The sequence below is a fragment of the Lathyrus oleraceus genome, chromosome 4 (genome assembly GCF_024323335.1).
Source record: "Lathyrus oleraceus cultivar Zhongwan6 chromosome 4, CAAS_Psat_ZW6_1.0, whole genome shotgun sequence".
In the NCBI taxonomy this organism is placed as follows: Eukaryota; Viridiplantae; Streptophyta; class Magnoliopsida; order Fabales; family Fabaceae; genus Lathyrus; species Lathyrus oleraceus.
The window spans coordinates 405,807,791-405,831,165 of NC_066582.1; the positions used below are offsets into that span (position 1 = coordinate 405,807,791).

General features: G+C 40.2%; 1 non-coding gene across 1 annotated transcript; it reads right to left on the bottom strand.

Annotated features, from left to right (window-relative positions):
• Positions 1-23,035: 23,035 nt before the first annotated feature.
• On the bottom strand, positions 23,036-23,142 carry LOC127077435 (small nucleolar RNA R71). The gene has a single exon (XR_007787246.1). It is a non-coding gene; the product is annotated as a small nucleolar RNA R71 (small nucleolar RNA).
• Positions 23,143-23,375: the final 233 nt, after the last annotated feature.

The following is a 23,375-nucleotide window of genomic DNA, read 5'->3' on the forward strand; positions in this document are numbered from 1 at the left end:
AGAGGGCGCTTGTGGAAAAAAAGCGCCCTCTAAGGTGCGCTGTCTATTGCTCCTTATTTTTTCGCTTCACTTTAGACAGCGCTTTTGTAATAAAGCGCCCTCTAAAGTGCGTTGTTGTACATGGACTTAGAGAGCGCTTCCTTAGAAGCGCCCTCTAAGGGTATCCTTAGAGGGCGCTTGCATAAACGCGCCCTCTATTGTTGTCCCTCCATTTCCTCATTATTTTTTCGCTTCACTTTAGAGGGCGCTTTGTTACACAAGCGCTCTCTAAAGTGCGCTGTTGTACATGGACTTAGAGAGCGCTTTTTTAAAAGCGCCCTCTAAGGGTATCCTTAGAGGGCGCTTTCATAAACGCGCCCTCTATTGGTGTCCCTCCATTTCCTCATTATTTTTTTGCTTCACTTTAGAGGGCGCTTTGTTTCAAAAGCGCCCTCTAAAGTGCGCTGTCTATTCCTCCTTATTTTTCTCTTCACTTTAGAGTGCGCTTCTTTAAGAAAGCGCCCTCTAAGGTGCGCTGTCTATTCCAATTTTTGGCGTAGTGAATATTCAATTACGAAAAGAGTAAAATTCTTAATGCATTCTAAAATTCTAACCGGAGGTAACCATGTACCTTAGCATTATTCGCTTGTTTATTTTTATCATCGCCATCCAAGCTCGGATGCACCTTCATTGGATACTTCTTTGAGGAGCAACCAATCTAGAAGGTTTGACCCTCAACAACCAAAAATTTATTAAACAAAAGAAATTCAAACCAAACACAATAATTTAAAACATAAACAACAACCATCACTTCAAAATGTTAAAATGTGCGTGAGGGATAAAACACCCCAAAAAGTACATAACCAAAATACCAAATATCTGAAAATACAAGAAAATAAAACATAACATAAAAAAAACTTAGTCCTCATAGGACTCAGAACTCTCTTCACTACCGGCCTCAGAACCGGAGCCATCATCATCATCATCATCAGCATCAGCATCATCATTAGCATCATCAGCGCCACCAGAACCATCAGCACCAGAAGCACCAGCACCCGCCCCCTCTCCGAAAACAGGCTTGTCCTCAGGCCAGCTAGCATGTTGCAGGAACTGCTCACGCGTCATCATAGGATGCTCTCCAGAAGGGTCACGTACCTGCAACTGTAATAACTGCATAGAGTCATGTATATCAATCATGGCGCGCTGAGTCGCCGCCATCCAATCCCAATTGTAATTGCAAACAGCTTGCTGGAAAGGATCAAACCCCTGAGAAAAAGCACCAGGACCATCAGCAGCCCCGGTATCATCAGCAGTTGTACTACCTCGGAAGTTCTTCGACTTACAGTACTTGGCCACATATCGATCGTCGATTGTGGACGGAATCCTTACCTGACTGCGGGAGGGTAGCTTCACCCTCGACTGTTGGCACAAAGCCATGATGAGACAAGGAAAAGAAAGGGGGCAGTTAACTCGCGCCCCCGACTTCAGCCCGCTCTCAACCACGAACTTCATCTCAATCGCAATAATTCACGCCACATCGATCTGTACATTAGTTAGAATACAGTGGACCAAGTGTGCCACTGGGATCGGCACGGTCGACGTGTGTGACTTGGGCTTAATGTTAGTCAGAACCAGCATCAAGATCAACTGAGCCAAGGGAATCATATCCTCCAGATGGTACCTCACAGGAACCCCAGATGGGTTCACCTCAACCGACTTTCCCTCAAACAACAGGGCCGCAGAAATAGTATCAGTATCCCTGTGGAGCCTCAGATCTCTGTGGTATGCATCCCTCTCATTAACTCCCAGATGGAGCGGTTCACCAAGCACTCGGTTAATAGCATCCCTATCAAAAGCGACCTGACGTCCTGACACTCTTGTAGTCCAAGTGAAAGGCTCGTGGTCATTTGGCAGCACGTTCACATAGAACTCGCGCACTATCTCAATATCATAGCTTTCGAGTGGAGAGATCAACTTGTCCCATTTCTTGCTATTTATCAACCCTGCAAATGCCCGATATTCGCCTTGTGGGTTGATCAAAAACCTCTTCTCAGGTAAGATTTTCCTTTTCTCCAACGCCACATAACGTGCGGCTTGCTTCGGCCCAACGAATTTATCGGTGTCAAATTGAATTGGCACAGTGCGGGAAGTGCTCCCGACCTTTCTCTTTTTTGCAGCACTTAACCTGGATGCCATCTGTAAAATCATAGAAAAGAAACAGCACACAACCACAAAACAGATTAGAGATCAAAACAGAAAAACATGATACTGTCATGGTCGCTACAGCTTCGCTTAGCGAGGACCCAGCGAAGATTCGCTACGGGTTCGCTTAGCGAAGTGACAGTGAATGCTCGCCACAGATTCGCCTAGCGAAGATGCTAGCGAATGTTATGGGATTCTGAGTTCTCCACTGTTAACAATCCAATTTCAGAAAACCCAAAGTCTAATGATACCCATTCCAGAAACAAAGTAATTTAACATGCTAGGAATCGTTCTAAACATACATGCAAACCTAAAATTCAATCTCCCAAATTCAACCCTAATGACTCATCCTTCAGAATTTACAACATTGAAAGCACAAAGGAATGGAGACAGAACAAACCTGATTAAAGAGGTTGATTGATTTTGAAATGCAACAGTTAGGGTTTTCACAAGGATGATTCTCAAAGTATTTGTGTGAGATGGAAGTGAAAAGTGTGAAAGTGAGAGTGAGTTCGTGACCCTATATTCAGACTAAAACAAAATAAATGGGTTTTGGGCCCAAATGAGTGGCCCTCTGAAAAATAAATGGGTTTCTGCCACGCAACGTTCGCCTAGCGAAGAGCTAGCGAACGGCTCGCTACTGTCTTCGCCTAGCGAGGAGCTAGCGAACCATCTCGCTACTATCTTCGCCTAGCGAGCAGCTAGCGAACATGACAGGATCTTGTTTTTTTCAAAACAGCACTGCACAACACAATTCAGCAAGGTTCCACCACTTTGAACACCAATACCACACAACACAAAGCTCTAAATACTTACAATGTTGGGGTACCTCCCAACAAGCGCTTGTTTAACGTCGGATAAGCTCGACAGTTCGAGATGCTCACAGAGGAGCATCCAAGCAGATTGCACAGCTCTCGCGATCCACAAGACCGCCAAGATAAATCTTCAAACGTTGGTCGTTAACCGTCCAACTATCTTTCTTCTCCAAGTCCTCAATGACAACAGCTCCATACTCTTTGACTTCTTTGACACGAAATGGCCCGGACCATTTAGATTTCAATTTTCCGGGGAATAGCCTCAACCTAGAATTGAACAAAAGGACCAACTGTCCGGGCACAAATTCCTTCTTCCTAAGCTTTTTGTCATGATACTCTTTCACCTTTTCTTTGTACAACCAACTCGAGTGATATGCGGCATTGCGCATTTCTTCCAACTCAAGCAATTTCACTTTTCTTTTTTCACCGGCTAAATCCTTATCAAAGTTCAATAATTTCAAAGCCCACAAAGCTTTGTGCTCCAATTCGACCGGAAAATGGCAAGTCTTACCAAATACCAATTGAAAAGGAGTTAGCCCAATTGGAGCTTTAAAAGCGGTACGGTATGCCCATAAAGCTTCATCCAATTTTTGCGACCACTCTTTTTTAGAATTCGACACGGTTTTTTCAAGAATTCTCTTAATCTCACGATTAGAGACTTCGACTTGACCGTTTGCTTGTGGGTGATACGGAGTCGCCACTCTATGTGATACACCGTAATGTTTCAAAACGCTTTCTAACGGTGCATTACAAAAGTGCGACCCTCCGTCACTAATCAACACACGGGGGGGGGGGGGGGGGGGGGGGGGTTCCGAAACGGGAATAGATGTTTTTCTTCAAAAAAATTATTACCGTTTTAGCATCCGCCCGAGGTGAGGCAATCGCCTCAACCCACTTAGAAACATAGTCAACCGCCACAAGCATATATTCATTACCATATGAGGGTGGGAATGGTCCAACAAAGTCGATACCCCAACAATCGAATACTTCAACCTCTTGGATGTTTTGGAGAGGCATCTCGTCTCTCTTACCAATCCCACCACTTCTTTGGCAACTATCACAACTTTGCACATGGGCATTTGCGTCTTTGAAAATAGTAGGCCAATAAAATCCTGACTGAAGGACTTTGGTCGCCGTTCTTGCCCCATTGTAGTGTCCGCCGTAAGGAATATATGCTTTTCTTCAAAAAAATTATTACCGTTTTAGCATCCGCCCGAGGTGAGGCAATCGCCTCAACCCACTTAGAAACATAGTCAACCGCCACAAGCATATATTCATTACCATATGAGGGTGGGAATGGTCCAACAAAGTCGATACCCCAACAATCGAATACTTCAACCTCTTGGATGTTTTGGAGAGGCATCTCGTCTCTCTTACCAATCCCACCACTTCTTTGGCAACTATCACAACTTTGCACATGGGCATTTGCGTCTTTGAAAATAGTAGGCCAATAAAATCCTGACTGAAGGACTTTGGTCGCCGTTCTTGCCCCATTGTAGTGTCCGCCGTAAGGCGAGTTGTGACAATGCCAAAGAATGCTTTGCGCTTCATCGCCAGTAACACACCTCCTCAAAAGGTTATCACCACCCAATTTAAACAAGTATCGGTCATCCCACACGTAGTACCTAGCATCCGAGAGAAATTTCCTTTTTTGGTTCGAAGTTAGGTCGGGAGGCACCAAACCACTAGCCTTATGGTTCGCAAAGTCCGCAAACCACGACCTAACTTGAACTTTGAAAAGTTTTTCATCAGGAAACTCTTCCCGGATTTCCTTCTCGGAAGCGGTAACCTCCACATTAACTAAGCGAGATAAATGATCCGCCACCAAATTTTCTGATCCTTTCTTGTCTTTGATTTCAACATCAAATTCTTGCAACAAGAGGATCCAACGGATGAGCCTTTGCTTCGAGTCCGGTTTGGTGAGCAAATATTTAATCACCGAGTAGTCGGTATACACTATGACCTTGGAACCAATAAGATAGGACCTAAACTTTTCAAGCGCATACACTATCGCAAGTAATTCTTTTTCAGTGGTGGCATAGTTAACTTGAGCCTCATTAAGAACTTTACTTGCGTAGTGTATCGCATGAAAATTTTTCTCTTTTCTTTGGCCTAATACCGCTCCGATTGCATAGTCGCTTGCATCACACATGAGCTCAAAATTTAAATTCCAATTAGGAGCGACTATAATTGGAGCGGTAACCAATTTTTCCTTTAAAATTTCAAAAGCTTGTAAACACTCATCAGTTAAAAGAAATACCTGATCCTTAGCTAGCAAGTTACTCAAAGGCCTAGCTACCTTTGAGAAGTCTTTGATAAAGCACCGATAGAAACCAACGTGCCCCAGAAAGCTTCGGACTCCCTTCAAATTCACCGGAGGAGGCAACTTTTCAATCACTTCAACTTTAGCACGACCAACTTAAAGCCCTCTTGAAGAGACTTTATGGCCAAGCACTATCCCCTCGGTCACCATGAAGTGGCACTTCTCCCAATTAAGAACAAGATTTGTCTTCACACATCTTTCAAGAACCGTTTCCAAGTTGTCCAAGCATTGACCAAAGGAACCACCAAATACGGAGAAGTCATCCATAAAGACTTCCATTTTTTTCTCGATAAGGTCGGCAAAAATAGCTTGCACACATCTTTGGAAAGTCGCCGGTGCATTGCACAACCCAAAGGGCATTTTACGGTATGCGAAAATTCCAAAAGGACATGTGAAAGTCGTCTTTTCATGATCGGTCGGGTCAACCGCAATTTTGTTATACCCGGAATAGCCATCTAAGAAACAATAGTATTGTTGCCCAGAAAGTCTTTCTAGCATTTGATCCATGAACGGGAGTGGAAAGTGATCTTTTCGAGTTGCGGTATTCAACCGCCTATAATCAATGCACATACGCCACCCAGTTGCCACTTATGTCGGGATCAACTCATCCTTTTCATTTCGAATCACGGTAATGCCACCTTTCTTCGGAACCACATGTACAGGACTAACCCATGGGCTATCCGAAATCGGGTAAATCATTCCCGCATCCAACAACTTAAACACCTCCTTTCTAACAACTTCCTTCATAGTAGGATTTAAGTGGCGTTGCGATTGAGCTACCGGCTTAAAGTCCTCTTCCATTAAGATCTTGTGCATGCAATAGGAAGGACTAATTCCTTTGAGATCGGAAAGAGTCCAACCCATGGCTTCTTGATTCTTTTTCAAAACATTGATCTAACGGGCTTCATCATTCTTTGACAAAATATTGCTTATGATAACCGGCTTTGCTTTGATCTCGTCGAGGAATGCATACTTCAAATTAGAAGGTAACATTTTCAATTCAATCGGCGATTTTTCTTCATTAACCTCCTTCTTCAATACTTCCTCCTCAACTTCCCACGGATGTAACTCTTTTAGACTATCAAGTTCCCTTAGGCATTCTTCAAGAGCTTGCTCTTCTTCAATTGTAAAAACTTCAAAGGAGTCATCAAGAGCTAACTCCATAGGAGATATCTCATGAATATGTTTAGAAACTTCAAAAGTTGCCTCTTCGATCACATCAATGCGAAAGCTATCACGACTATCCTTTGAATGCTTCATGGCTTCGAATAGATCAAAAGTAACTTCTTCATTTTGGACCCTTACTTTCATCAAACCGTCGTCAACGTCAATCATCATGCGTGCGGTTTTCATGAACGGTCGGCCAAGAATAAGCGGAGCATCATCATCCTCTTCCATATCAATCACAATGAAATCAACCAGGAAGAAGAATTTGTCAACTTTGACCAATACATCTTGGGCTAACCCATGAGGATGGGTAGTCGACTTATCGGCCAATTGCAAAGTCATCCGGATGGCCTTCATTTCAATGTTGCCAAGCCTATTCACAATAGACAATGGTATTAGATTAATGCTTGACCCCAAATCAATTAGCCCTTTTCCGACATAGAAATCACCAATTGTAACCGGAAAAGTAACTCGTCCCGGGTCAACCTCTTTTCTCGGAAACGTCCGTTGAATGATTGCACTACAACTAGCATCTAGGACAATTGTCTCCGATTCCGTGTACCTCCGCTTTTTTGTAAGTATGTCTTTCATGAATTTCGCATACTTAGGCATTTGCTCCAATGCTTCGGCAAACGGAATGTTCACTTGAAGTTGTTTGAATATATCCATGAACCGGGCGTAATGTCGTTCATTCTCCCTCTTAGATGGAGCATGTGGATACGGAAGGTTTTGGATTGGAGTAGCGCCCACTACCTCCTTTCCTTTAGAAACTCTAGAATTCCTCTCTCTTTTCTTTTTTACTCCCTCCACCTTCACTTCATCACTCTTATTTTTTTCAACTTCCACACTTTCTTTATTTTCTACTTCACCATTTTTTTCATTCTTTTCAACTTCTTCCTCACTCCACTCCCCAACTTCAACATCAATGTTATCCTCTATTTTTTTTCTCCTCATCTCTTTTTTCACTTTCACTAATCAACTCCCTTCCACTTCTCGTCGTTATCGCTTTACAATGCTCTTTTGGATTCGTTTACGTGTTCGCCGAAAAAGATGGTTCGGGTTGTTGTTCCGCTAGTTGTTTAGCAAGTTGACCGACTTGAGTTTCGAGATTTTTGATTGTCGCATTGTTGCTCTTTTGGTTAGCCATCGACAATTGCATAAATTGTGTCAATGTCTCTTCTAACTTTGAAGTCACGACCGGCGGTTGTTGAGGTTGGTAAGGATTTTGACGGCTAGAAGTACCACCCCCATAACCTTGGTTATGGTGATAGTTAGCCCTTGGTTGGAACCCTTGATTCCCTTGAAAGTGTTGTTGTTGATTTTGAGGATGTTCTTGATACAGTTGTTGTTGTTGTTGTTGCCTCGGTTGGTAGTCTCGTTGGTTCGCCATGTAATTCATCTCTTCGAACCCGGGAGGTGGACAAAACCCGGTGTCATGATCACCCTTGCAAAGCTCACAACAAGCTATTTTTTTAGCTTTTTAAGGCTCTCTCAACTCTTTTATTTGTTGAGTTAAGAGTTCAACTTGTTGTGAAATGAGTTTATTTTAGGCAAGAATAGCATCGTTTGTCCCAAGTTCAAGCACTTCCGGTTTCTTCAAAGTGTTGCCTCTACTTTGACTTTGGAGGTCATTTAGAGCCATACGGTTAATGATATCAGTAGCTTCGTCGGTGCTTTTAGACAACAAAGAACCACCCGAGGTAGCATCCAATAAAGTCTTGCAATTAGGTTGAAGGCCATTCTTGAAAATGTGGATTTGCGTCAATTCGTCAAAACCATGCCCTTTGCACTTTCGAAGCATGGATTTAAATCTTTCCCATGCCTCATTCAATGATTCGTTGGCTCCTTGCGAAAACACAGAGATAGCCGTTTTGGATTCCATGAACCGGTTGTGGGAGAAAAATCTTTCAATGAACTTCTCTTCCAACACGTTCCAATCCGTCATGACTGCAGGTGTTTGATCCAAGTACCAATCTTTGGCTTTTCCGAGCAAAGCATGAGGAAATAGTATTTTGAACAACGGTAGCTCTTGAGCTTGATCAACTCCGGCTGCCAATTCTATCTCGTAAAATTTGGTGAGAAAAGCAAAGGGGTCTTCATGGTTCATTCCGGTGAATGGACTTCCGTATAGCAAGTTAAGAGTTCCCGTCTTCATCTCGGCTTGCCTTCCCTGGTGGTTGGTAAACTGAGTTGTATTCCTCGGACTGTTGACACATGGTATGGAAGCGGGCGGTGGTGGTGGTGGATCCATGATAGGTGTGAAAGGTGGTGGGTGTATTGTAGAAGAACCTTCTCCTTGTTCTTGTCGTTGTCTAGCTTGTTGCCTCCTTCGTCTCGTTTTGCTATTCAGTCTCCTTGCGGTTCTTTCGATCTCGGGATCAAAAAGAAGTTGGTCCTCAGGAACCTGCCCTCGCATAAAACGAAAGCTGTAACTAAACCAAACAAATTAACAAGCACAAGTCAAAAATTCAGAAGTTAAAAATTCAGCAACTATTGCGATGCTCGCAATATCAATTCACAATCCCCGGCAACGGCGCCATTTTGTTGGAACAAGATTAGAGTATCGGGATTTATAATCGTCTCCATAGGGATTATGTGATATTGCCGCCGTTCGACAGTTGTTAAGTTCTTAACTTATAGTAACAAGGGAGTTTTAGTTTTCGGTTACGGTAGCTTGCATAAAAGGTAAGAAATTGCGGTAAAAGTTTTGGTTTTACGATTTGAGAAAGATTGTCAAAGTTAGGGTTCGACGATCACTTTGCATGCATATGTTCGATCAAACAAAACTCATAAACTCCATTAGATGATAAACACATTCACAAAGTCCTCCCAATGTGTTTATTTCTAACACACATTGTGGTTTTTCCCATTTTGATCCATTGTTGATTTCTCACACAATCTATCAAAATGACAACTTTTAGGTTTAACTTTTTAGTGAACAAACTCATTCAATACTATCTCTAGCTAAAGAACAAGGATGGATGAAAACCTAGGTCAAGAGTTGGAAAACACCTTTCAATCATAAACCAACACAAAGAGTTATCAATAAAACAAGGTTTTCACCATACATTCATCATCAAAGAGTTTACAAATGAAGATCAACCCATATACATACAAAGCTTATGATCATCTACATCTAACCTTGACAAAATGAAAGACTTAGCTACTCATTTTCATGGTAGCTTGAACAACAAGTTTCGGAAGAAGGTTGATCAACATCCGAGTCGAAGAATCGAGATTGGATGGGAATCCACCTTCTTTTTGTAAAATATTGTCAAAAGAAGAAGAAGAATGAGAAATGGGGTTTCTAGGGCACAAAAATCACCTCTAGCAAGAAAACAAGTAAAAAGATGATGAAAAAGATCTAAGAGTCTTGTTCCAAAAAGTAGCCCATACTACTTATAGAAATGGTTGCTGAGCTGTCATGCTCGCTAGGCGAGCAAAATGGTTCGCCTAGCGAGCCCCAAAATAAGTCACCAGAAGAGCCTGCGTCCAGAGGAATCATTCCAGACAAGTTTGCATATGTTCGCTAGGCGAACAATCCTTTGCTAGGCGAAGCCCTCGCTTCTCTCATTCGCTCCAACGAGTCTAGATGTTTTTGCTACTGGAATTGTTCGCTACCTGCTCGCTGGATGCTCGCCTAGCGAGTTTTAATCTTTTTGGTTCTGTCCAAGTCTGGGAGTGTTCGCTGGCATCTCGTTGCGTGCTCGCCTAGCGAGTTCTTCGCTACCTCACTCGCCTAGCGAGCTTGCTTATGTTTGCTTTCTTTCTTGGTTCCTTTGCCATCTTTCTTGTGCCTTAGTTTTCTACTCTTTCATTCCTAATTCCTGCATAATAACACATAAATTTAAGGTACCAAGATCATTTCACATAGTATTGCAAATCAACAAAAGCAGGGGCGGTTTCGAACACATTTTCGACAAAAAGGAGTGAAAGATGCCCACATTTGATAGCTCAAATAAGCAAACTTGGGCATCTAACACATATGAAAATGATTTCAAGATAAAACTTACTCTAAATGACATTACAAACAACTTTCATGTTGAGACCTAGAGCTAGTTTTGCTTGGAAAATAATTTTCTATGTTGAAACATTATAGGTCATTTTGTCTAAACCCTAATTTGAAAGTCAACTTCCCAAGGCCATAACTTGCTCATTTTTTATGAGATGAAAGATTTCCAATTTTCAAAATCAAATTAAATGTGTCTACTTCAACCTTTATGTTTGGAGTGGGAGCTAATTCAACTTTTTTGAGCATGTGATATGAGGTTACATTATAGGTCACTTTTGACCTATACCATTGGTCAAGTGATTTTTCCAAACTTCAAAAATGCATAACTCTATCATTTCAAATCCAAATGACATGAAATTGGCGACCATTTTGAAGTTATTTGAGAGAGATACAACTTTGATGAAGACGTTTTTCTCATTTGAAGCTCATACTAAAAGTTAAGCAAGATGGAATATTGAGACATATGGCTTGACACTTAGAAAAAATTTGATATGTCAAAAATTTCCAAACTTCCACCTCAAATTTCTCCAAGTTCCAAACTCCAAATTGTAAGACCCCAATTTTGACACTAAGATCCCTCATGCAATTTCATCTTAAGCATTAACATTGGGATCATATCTTGGCATCCTCCTTACCCTTCTTTCATTGGGTTTGTTTTGGGAGAGATCATCCAAGCACTTTGTGATTATATCATACTTGTATATTATCATTTTACTAACTAAAATACCAAAAATATGTCTTTGCATTTGTCTAACTCTTTTGTAGGAAGGACATGATCTCATTGATTCATCAAGTTCACATCTAGGGTTTGAGACCCTCGTGAACAAAGAGCACAACCAAGAATTCATTCAAGAATGGTTATGATCATCATATATGAGTCCCAATGATTTCTACATGTTATATTGATCAAGTTTTCTTCAAGAGTTTGAGGGTGATTTGCCTTGGAAACCCTAGTTTGACTGGGTATCTTGAGTAACTTCTCCAACAAGCTATCTCACGAATTGATCAGATTTATCAAGGGACACTTCAAATTTCATCATCTTATGCATATTTGATCTACCATGATCCAAGAAAGTCAAGAGAATTGAAAGTTAGCAAGATGGTTGATGGTGGTTGGCCAGATGAATTCATCTGATCAAAACTGGGTCTCCCTAGACCCTATCTCCTACAATTTTCACCATATGAAAATAATTCCAAGATAAAACATACTCTAAATGACATTCCAAACAACTTTCATGTTGAGACCTAGAGCTAGTTTTGCTTGAAAAATAAATTTCTATGTTGAAACATAATAGGTCATTTTGTTTAAACCCTAATTTGAAAGTCAACTTCCCAATGTCATAACTTGCTCATTTTTTATGAGATGAAATATTTCCAATTTGAAAAATCAAATTCAATGTGTCTACTTCAACTTTTAAGTTTGGAGTTGGAGCTAATTCAACTTTTTTGAGCATGTGATATGAGGCTACATTATAAGTCACTTTTGACCTATACCATTGATCTAGTGATTTTTCCAAACTTCAAAAATGCATAACTCTATCATTTCCAATCCAAATGACATGAAATTTGTGACCATTTTGAAGGTATTTGAGAGAGATGCATATTTGATGAAGACACGTTTCTCATTTAAAGCTCCTATAAAAAGTTAAGCAAGGTGGAATATTGAGACATATGGCTTGACACATCGAAAAAAAATTATATGTCAAATTTTTCCAAACTTCCACCTCAAATTTCTCCAAATTCCAAGCTCCAAATGAAAAAGTGTTCAACATAAAACTTGTTCCTCTTGATCTCACCTTTCCAAATAGGTCAAACGCATTCATTTTGGACTTGAAATGCATAGGCTGCGCATTGCTTAAACAGACCGATACCATTTGGCATGGATCCAACTTCAAACATCAATGTACATGTGCCTTGCAATCTAAGCCAACTTCAAAGCATCTGATCTTCAATTTGTACCTTCAGCTATCATTTCATGGGCCTATGCGCGCCCATGCACCATTGCATCATCATTTTGCCAATTTTGGAAAGTGGAAGTGAGTGTGTGTTAGGGACCAATTAGTACTACTTTTTCTATAATTTTTATTGGTCCCTTTTACCAAGTTTTGATGTAATTACACACTTTTATTCTCACTATTTTGTATAAATTCAATTAGGTTTAATTTATTTTGTTTTGAATAGTTATTTCACATATTTGTTAGTTTTGTAGGATTTTTGGATAAGAGAGCTTTTGGAATGCACAATCATAATTTTAAAGAAGTGTTGAATGCAATTTGGAAGCCTAACTTGGAATAATACCACTTGGAAGACTTTGAATGAAGCTTGCAAAGCAAGGAAGCTGAGACAGCTTCAGTTCGCACTGCGAAGCCTGCGAATCCAGCAAGCTGTTTTTGGGCCAAGGGTGTTGTTTTTCATGACCAACTGGTTTTGCCATTTTGGTGTCTGCCTTGGGGGAGCTTTTCTGCCTTAGATGAGAAATGATCATTTTAGGAAATGTCAACCCTTTTAGAAAATCAGAACGGAAAGTGATATGGATTCTAATTTTTTCACACATTGAGACTTTTATATTTTGTAAGAGAAAAAAACAGATTTCTTCTCCGATTGCATTTTTCTTTCTAAGATTGTGATGAAGAGCTAAACCCTATTTTATCAAGATTGGAGGTAGTAGCTATTCTCATTTGTTTATGTATTCCATTTGATTTATATATATGATAAAAGATTGTTGATGTATTGAATGCTATTTTTGCCCTAAGTTGAAAATCAGATTTGAGTAGTTGTTGAAAGAGATTATTTGAGTCTTGACATAAAATAGATTTTCAAGTAGTGAATAAGTTGTAGAGATAGATTTATTCATTACTCTTCTTGTGTATCAACCGTTAAAGATTGTTATATTGATAGTTAGGTGGAGAGATCGTCTAAGGATCAATATAGTGATTATCACAATATCATTTAAACATAAATGACATTGAGAGGATACTTGAACATCATCAATAATCTTAAATTTATATAGTTATCATAAGGAATCATAAGCACTTGGAATAGTGAACTCCAATCTTGCCAAGCTTTTACATTTGATTAAAACCATTTTATTGTTTTAGTGACATTTTACTCAAAAGATAATTTTCCAAACAAAACAACTTTGTTACTTTCTAAACTTATAACAATTTGGATTATAGAACGGCGGTAATAACAACCAATCTTTGTGTATACGATATAAAAATATTTGTCGAAGATATACTTTTCAACAAATTGGCGCCGTTGCCGGGGATTGGTATTCGATATTACAAGCATTGCAATAATTCATTGTTTTAAGTTTTGTTACTTTTATTATTATCCCTTTTGTGTTTCACTTGGTTTGTTAGTTTTGTAGATTCTAGTGCATGTGAGGAAAAGCTACCAAGGAGCAATTTCATTTCGATCCCGAAATTGAAAGAACACTTCGGAAGCTCAATAGCAAAACACGAAGAAGAAGGAAACTAGCCGAAGAGAGGAATCGGAGAGAAGAAGCATCTACTTCCGCACTTGTTCAAATCGAAGAAGTGGTTGTAGAGGCTTGTGACGGAAACATGGCGGATGACAATCGTACCGAAATGCCCGCTAATAGTCCAAGAAGGAATGCTCAATTTGCCCGTGGAGGAAGGAATACAGAGATGAAGACCGGAATCCTCCAACTTCTCTATGCAAATCCATTCACCGGAATGGACCATGAAGATCCGTATACCCATCTCATCAAATTCTATGAGATTGCGGGTTCTACGGGAATTGATGAATCGGGTGAAGAGGCATTATTCAAAAGGATGTTCCCACACTCCTTAGTGGGAAAGGCAAAAGAGTGGTACCTTGATCAAGCACCAAGAGTGATGACGGATTGGAATTTGTTAGAAGAGAAGTTCCTAGAAAGATATTTCCCTCAATCCCGATTCATGGAAGCCAAAACGGCTATTGTGGTATTCACTCAAGGAAGCAATGAGTCTCTAAATGAGGCTTGGGAAAGATTCAAGTCAATGTTGAGAAAATGCAAGGGTCATGGTTTTGATGAGCTCACTCAAATCCATATTTTTCTAAATGGGCTCCAATCAACTCATAAGACACTTTTGGATGCTACCGCGGGTGGCTCTCTTATGTCAAAGAATGCTGAAGAAGCTAAAGTCATTATTGATCGGATGGCACTCAATGATCGCCAAAGTCAACATGACTGTAGCCCTTCACAACATAAACCGGGAGTTCTTGAGTGAAATACCAACGATGTCATTCTTGCTCAAAACAATCTACTCTCTCAACAAGTGGAGTTGCTTACTCAACAAATGGCCAAGCTTCCACAGCAAATGAAGGAAATTCAAGGGTCTCAAGTTCGACATCAAGTAGCATGTTGCGAATCATGTCAAGGAGATCATCCTACTGGTTTTTGTCCTCCACTAGAAGAAGTGAGTTATGTGAACAACCAAAATCAAGGCTATCAAAGACAACCTCCTAACAATCAAGGCTATCAACCAAGAAATAATCAAGGCTATCAACCATCAAGGTTCAACAATCAAAATTTTCAGCAACAAAGTCCCTATCAACACCCAAACTCTCAAGGCCAACAACCACAAGGAGGAAATTCCAAGCTAGAGGGCACTCTTCAATAATTCATTCAAGCTTCCATGGCAAATAAGAAGAGTAACGAAGCAGCAATTAAGAATCTGGAAAATCAAGTAGGCCAACTTGCGAAGCAATTGTCGGAACAAAATGCAGGATCTTCCTTTTCTACTAACACTCAAACCAACCCAAAGGAGCATTGTAAAGCAATTGTCACGAGGAGCGGTAAAGAGTTGACAAGTGAAAAAAGTGAGGAAATTACAGTAGAGAATGATATGGATGGGGTGCTGGGAAAAGAGGATATGGTTGGTGGAAGGGAGAAAGTGGCTGGAACTCTTCAGTTCGCGTCGCGATCCCCCTTCGCGCCGCGAAAAGAGCAGGATTTGTCAACAGAGAAGCAGGCTGAATTGGAGGTGAAAAAGGATGTCGAACCAATAAAGAAGAAGAAAGGAGAGAAAGGTGTGAGCGTCATTCCAACCCAACATCTACCTTATCTGCATGCTCCATCGAAGAAGAACAATGCTAGGCATTATGCACGGTTCATGGACATATTCAAACAACTTCAAATCAATATTCCATTTGCCAACGCATTAGAGCAAATGCCACGGTACACAAAGTTCATGAAGGACATTCTTACAAAGAAAAGGAGACACGTGGAAGACGAAACCATCTTGCTTGATGCACGTTGTAGTGCCATCATTCAAAAGACTCTCCCAAGGAAGGAATCCGATCCGGGCCGAGTCGTTTTACCGGTAACCATTGGAAGCACATACATTGGTAATGGTCTGATTGACTTGGGGTCTAGCATCAATTTAATCCCCCTATCCATAGTTAAAAGATTGGGAAATATTGAGATCAAATCGACAAGGATGACTTTACAACTAGCTGACAAATCTACCACTTCACCATATAGAATTGCTCAAGACATGTTAGTGAAGGTGGATAAATTCTTGTTTCCGGTAGATTTCGTGATAGTAGAGATGGATGAGGATCGTGATGTTCCTCTAATTCTTGGAAGACCATTCATGAAAACAGCCCGGATGATGATTGACATTGATGATGGACTAATGAAGGCGAGAGTGCAAGATGAAGAGGTGACATTTAATCTCTTTGAAGCCATGAAGCATCCAAATGACAAGCATGATTCTTTTTGAATCGATGCAATAGAAGAGGAAGTAGTGGAGGTCGCAAGTCAAGTTCATATTTCTAATCCTCTAGAAAGATCTCTTATCGGAGCCTACAATGTGTTAACCGAAAATGAAGAAAAAGAGATTGAAGAAATGTTGCATGAGTTAGAGTCTTGTGGCGAGCTTACTTATCAAGAAGAAACAAAGGAAGACTTGGATGCGACGAAGAAAACGGAAGAACCGAAACTCGAGTTGAAAATGCTACCTTCACACTTAAAGTATGTGTTCCTTGGTGACGAGTGTACTAAACCGGTGATCAGTAGCAACACCTTGTCCACAAAAGAGGAATTCAAATTGATACAAGTGCTGAAAAGGAATGAAGGTGCAATAGGGTGGGTGTTATCCGACTTGAAGGGTATTAGTCCGGCCTATTGTATGCATAAGATCATGATGGAAGAGAATTTCAAACCCATTGCACAACCTCAAAGGCGTCTAAATCCATCGATGAAAGAAGTAGTTCGGAAAGAAGTTGTCAAACTTTTGGAAGCCGAAATGATTTATCCTATCTCCGATAGTGAATGGGTGAGTCCGGTACAAGTAGTTCCCAAGAAAGGTGGCATGACGGTTATCAAAAATGATAAAAATGAGTTGATTCCGACAAGAATGGTAATCGGGTGGAGGATGTGTATTGACTATAGAAGGTTGAACCAAGCTACAAGGAAAGATCACTCCCCACTACCTTTCATGGACCAAATGTTGGAAAGGTTAGCCGGCAAAAATTTCTATTGTTTCTTGGACGGGTATTCGGGGTACAACCAAATTTCAGTCAATCCGGCGGATCATGAGAAGATAGCTTTTACATGTCTCTTTGGCATCTTTGCTTACCGAAGAATGCCTTTTGGGTTATGTAATACACCGGCAACATTTCAACGGTGTATGCAAGCGATATTCTCGGACTTAATAGAAGAGTGCATTGAGGTGTTCATGGATGATTTCTCCCTGTATGGATCATCTTTTGATTTGTGCTTAAAGCATCTTGATGTGGTTTTGGGAAGATGCGTGGAGACCAACTTAGTGCTCAATTTGGAAAAATGCAACTTTATGGTCACCGAAGGTGTTGTACTCGGTCACAAGATCTCCTTCGAAGGATTAGAGGTTGACAAAGCTAAGGTGGAAGTCATTGAGAAATTACCACCTCCAACAAATATAAAAGGAATAAGGAGCTTTCTCGGACATGCCGGTTTCTACCGGAGATTCATCAAAGATTTTTCAAAGATAGCAAAGCCATTGAGTAACTTACTCAACAAAGGTACGCATTTTCTTTTCGATGAGTCATGTCTCAAAGCTTTCCTTGATTTAAAAGAAAAGTTGGTCACCGCACCCATAATCGTGGCACCAAATTGGAAACTTGATTTTGAACTTATGTGTGACGCAAGCGATTATGCGGTTGGTGCGGTGTTGGGTCAAAGAAGAGATAAATTTTTTCATGCTATCCACTATGCTAGTAAAGTGTTAAATGAAGCACAAGTCAATTATGCGACAACTGAAAAAGAGTTACTAGCTATAGTGTACGCATTGGAAAAGTTTAGAGCTTACTTGATTGGGTCAAAAGTTGTAGTCTACACTGACCACTCGGCCATCAAATATTTTCTAACCAAGCCGAATTCCAAACAAAGACTAATTCGTTGGATTCTCTTATTGCAAGAGTTTAATTTGGAAATCCGGGATAAAAAAGGTTCTGAAAACTTGGTTGCAGATCATTTGTCTCGCTTGGTCAATGTAGACATTACAAGCAAAGAAGAGGAAGTAAGAGAAGAATTTCCAGATGAAAAACTGTATACGATTCAAGTGAGGCCTTGGTTTGCTGACTTTGTAAATTACAAGGCAACCGGTTTAACACCAGAAGACCTCACTTGCAATCAAAGAAGGAAATTCTTGGCGGATGCAAAATATTATGTTTGGGATGATCCTTATCTATTTAAAGTGGGTGTAGATAATATTTTGAGAAGGTGTGTAACAATTGAGGAGTCAAGAGACATCCTTTGGCATTGTCACAACTCTCCGTATGGAGGTCACTATAGCGGTTTGAGAACAGCCACTAAAGTGCTCCAATCGGGCTTTTATTGGCCATCTTTATTTAAAGATGCACATGACCATGCGAAGAGTTCTGATAAATGCCAACGGAGTGGAGGAATAGGAAAACGGGACAAAATGCCTCTAACCAACATGCTAGAAGTAGAAGTTTTTGATTGTTGGGGTATTGATTTCGTTGGCTCATTCCCCTCTTCTTTCTCAAATGAGTACATACTAGTGGCCGTTGACTATGTCTCAAAGTGGGTGGAAGTAATTGCTTCACCTAAGGCCGATGCCAAAACAGTGATTAAATTTTTAAAGAAAAACATATTTTCACGTTTTGGTGTGCCTAGGGTGTTGATAATTGATGGAGGATCACACTTTTGCAATACACCTTTAGAAAAAGTTTTGCAACATTATGGTGTAAAGCACAAGGTGACCACTCCCTACCATCCACAAGTGAATGGTCAAACGGAGGTTTCTAACCGGGAAATCAAGCGGATCCTTGAGATAACAGTCTAGAATTCAAGAAAAGATTGGTCTTTAAAACTGGATGAAGCTTTGTGGGCATATCGTACCGCCTACAAAGCACCTATTGGGCTAACTCCGTTTCAAATGGTGTATGGGAAGACTTGTCATCTTCCAGTAGAAATGGAGCATAGGGCATTATGGGCTCTTAAATTTTTGAACTTCGACTCCACTTTAGCTGGAGAAAGAAGAAAAGGACAACTCCATGAATTGGAGGAATCAAGGAACAACGCCTACCATTCGAATAAACTTTACAAGGAAAAGGTAAAGGCATACCATGATGGAAAGGTCTGTCATAAGGAGTTTCATGTTGGACAAATGGTATTGCTTTTCAACTCAAGGTTGAAGTTATTCCCTGGTAAGTTGAAGTCAAAGTGGTCAGGACCGTTTGTTGTCAAAGAGGTGCGCAACTATGGGGCCATTGTGATCGAGGATCCAAAGTCACAAGAGAGCTGGATTGTAAATGGCCAAAGACTCAAAGTCTACCATAGTGGCGACGTAAATCGGGATGTGTGTGTAATTTCTCTATCCGGACCGGGCTAATCATTGATCCGTCGAGCTCTAAACGACGTTAAACAAAGCGCTTGTTGGGAGGCAACCCAACGTTGTAAGTCTGCATTTTACATTTTTGCAATGTTGTTGTGTTGATATTCTGTTGTGTTAAATTCTGTGAAATTGAGTTATGTCCACTACCGTTCGCTCCGCGACCATCTTTCGCCCAGCGAACTGAATGCAAAGCTTTAGTTGTTCGCCCCGCGAACGGTGCGTGGAAGAACCACTTAAGTTCTGTTTAGGTTATTTTTCCTATTCATTCTATTTCATTTTCAAAACAACAACTTTCCCTCTTTTTCACTCCCACTTCTGAACTTCCATAACTTAAGAATTTCCATCTCCAACTCCCAAATCCCCATTTGTTAACAAGAATCAAGCACTTCAATAAGGTATGTTATTCTTTTCATGTTCTCTTCTCCATTCCTTTTGGGTTCTCATTTAGGTAAGGTTAGGGTTTTGTAGAAAATTGAAATTGACACTTGAAATCGTCTTGTATGCCTAATGTAGATTCAGATTAGGATTAGGATAGAGATTATAATTATGACTGTTGGAAGAAAAAAAAACCTTCAAATCTTTGGAAACCTAGCAGGCTCCTGGAGATTTCCTGGTTCGCAGGGTTCGCGCCGCGAACTGGGAAATTCCAGTGTTATGTTTTATGCTGATTGATTGCTAACTTTCTTCATGTTTTGTTGTGTGGTTGTTCTGATGTTTATTGCAGATGTCTAAGAGAACCAAAACCACGACTTCCGTTCAACCCCGTTCATTGAGACGGTTCACAAGTGACGAACACGAAGAACGATTTGAAAACTTAATCAAGAGAACCATCCAACCGGAAAGGTTCATCCGTTTATCACCGGGTGGGACTTATCGGAATTTGGTTTCCAATTTTGAGAGAAGAAGGTGGACCAAACTTTGTGAACAAGAGACGGCGATCAATTATGATATTGTAAGGGAGTTCTATGCAAACGATATGAACCTTGAAGAGGGAGTAGCTTTCAACTACCAAACCAGAGTAAGAGGCAAGATTATTTCGTTTGGAAGAGATGCAATCAACTCATATCTTGGTAATCCTCTAACTTTGGGAGAGAATGAGCGGTGCGAGTATCGTACCCAGGAATTGGCAAACATTTGGGATCTTCCAGCAGTGAGTGCCACCTTGTGCCTTCAAGGAAAAACATTAGACCTCAATGATCAAGGACTTCCAAAATCATGGAAAAGGGAAAATCTAAATCTGGAAGCAAGGGCATTTCTAGTGTTGTTGTTGAACAACATCCGGCCACGGAGTGATAACATGAAACTATATCACATTTTTGGGCTTGATTTAACTAAATTATATCGTTATTTGATTCAATTTATTTTATATTATTCGATATTACTCGGTATTTTCTTTTTATTTATTTCAGGTATCATTATTTAAAGCACGTGTGAAAAAGAAAGAAGAGGGGTGCAAAAAGAGGATTTTCTAGGAAAAGCATCTCACCAAAGCCCAGCCCACGCTTGGAACAAGGAAAATGGCTGTGACGACCGCCACAAGTACGTGCCGAGCGTCACGCCCCTAAACCTAGTGTTACGACCGTAACACATAGTGTGACGGACGTCACACATCCCACTCCTATTTTTTGGCCTTTATGTGCGTAACGGGAGGAACGTTTTCCCTAAATTTTCTCATGCACGCTTTGAACCAGCCGGAATACCAATTCAAGGAAACGGTTATTTGGAGGGGTGAATATAAATAGACCAAAAGAAAGCCAATTGAACTGGCTCTCTTATCCGTGCAATTTTTACAGCAATATTTCCCAGCACTCTAATTTCCAAGCATTTTATTTTCTTTTCTTTTCTAGTTAATTTCCTAAGCATTCAATTTATTTTCTCACGATAGTTTCTACACCAGAAACTATTGTGTAATTTTTACTGGATCTAACCTTACGTTAGATCGTAGTATTTTATTTCTTTGTTTTTACTTGCCTATCTGATCGCGAATTGTGAAGAACAAATCCAACCGACTTGTGGTGGAGTGTTCGAGCATCGAAGCTAGGAGTTGAAATCCAGAACTCTAGTATTTTTACAGGTTCATTAATTAATTGATTTATAGTTTTAATTTACATATGCTTTGTTCCGCTGTTTATATATATTGTTTGTTTGATATGGCTGTATTTATGCATGATTATTGTTTATGCATGTTTAGCATGTCCGGCTAAGTAATTTAGATATCGGTATGTAAAGTAAGCGGAATAAAGGAATCAAAACTGAGTTGGTTTAAATTTATTTCAAAATATAGTCACTCTTTTTCTGGTCTCAATTTACAAAGTTAATACCAAGGTTTTTGTACGAGAGTAAAAGACATAAAGAAGTTAAAATCAATAGAACGACGGTTTGAGCTTTTAACTGGACAGTGTAAATTGAACATTAACTTTAAATCAGGGCGAAAGCAATTTTTAAGGTTAATTGAATTCTAATCATTTTCAAAAATTATTTTTAAAAGTTAAATGTGAGGACGAGAGTTAAGCATTTAAGTTTAATTATATAGTCTAAGTCAACAGAGCGAGAGTTTGAGACGAGGGCGTTTAAACGGTTAGTATTTTCTCAAAAAGAGCTTCTATAGATTCTAATATTTTCAAAAAGTGATTTTAGATTTGACGAAATAGTGAGAGCGTACGTTAAAATATAAAGTCATAGTCTAATTCAACAGAGCGAGAGTTTGAGGAAAAGACTTTTAATTAATAGTGTCTACTGAAAAGACTTATTTTAAAACTAAGAAAAAGACCAACGAAGATTTGATTCCCTAATTACGACGAACTACATACCGATATCCGTGTTATTTGATATTTAATCTAGATCTAAATTTAGTTTTACTTTTCCCTCTAATCACTAAAGTATCATCCGCCTTAGCTTTACGCAGTAACCCTAGAAAAACGGTAGATCGATTCATTAAGTCCCTGTGGGATCGATATCTTTTAAAACTACGCAATTAGACTGTGCACTTGCAGTTAGTACCCCGATAGACTCATAAAGTCGCGATCAAGTTTTTGGCGCCGTTGCCGGGGACTTCTATTTAGTCGATATCGTAACTCTTCTGTTACGCTGTAGAGACTAAGGCAAATTTTTTATTTTTTCCCTTCTTTTTTCGTTGATTTGTATGCCACACACTCGCTCACAAGGAGAACCGTACTACTTACGAATCAACGACATTGAACGATATCTCCGATTATTACGACGAATTCGGGAGTATTGTGCTAGAAACAATCTTCCTCCAATCGAAATTCCTGATCTCAAAAATCTTCTTCCTTCGACGATACCAGCGATGGCCGAACCAGCTCGTGCTCTTCGAGATTACGCTGCTCCATCGCAAGATGAGCCGCATTCGAGTATTGCTTCACCCACAATCGAAGCGAACAACTTCGAACTTAAACCTTCGCTGTTGCAGGCAGTGAAACAGAATCAATTTTCTGGAAATCCTACCGAGGATCCAAACCTTCATTTATCCGTATTTGTCCAACACGCTGACACTGTTAAAGCTAATGGTGTCACTTCAGAGGCAATTCGACTTCGTCTCTTTCCTTTCTCGTTAAGAGATAAAGCTAGAAGATGGCTTCAGTCTCTTCCTTCCAACTCAGTCACCACATGGAATGAGTTGAAGAAAGTCTTTCTTGCCCGATATTTTCCCCCAAGCAAAACAGCTATGTTGAGAGCCCAGATAAATGGATTTAAGCAAAAAGACAACGAGTCTCTTTTTGAAGCATGGGAAAGATACAAGGACATGATGAGACTTTACCCATACCATGGTTTAGAGGACTGGTTAGCAATTCACACCTTCTACAATGGTCTCTTGTACAACACAAGGTTAACAATAGACGCCGCCGCCGGTGGTGCGCTTATGGATAAACCTTACACCGACGCTTATCAACTTATCGAGAGTATGGCCCAAAGTCATTATCAGTGGGGAAGCGATCGAACAATGGTAGAAAAACCTCAAACAAAAAGGGGCATGTACGAGATAAGTAGCCTTGATCATGTTAATG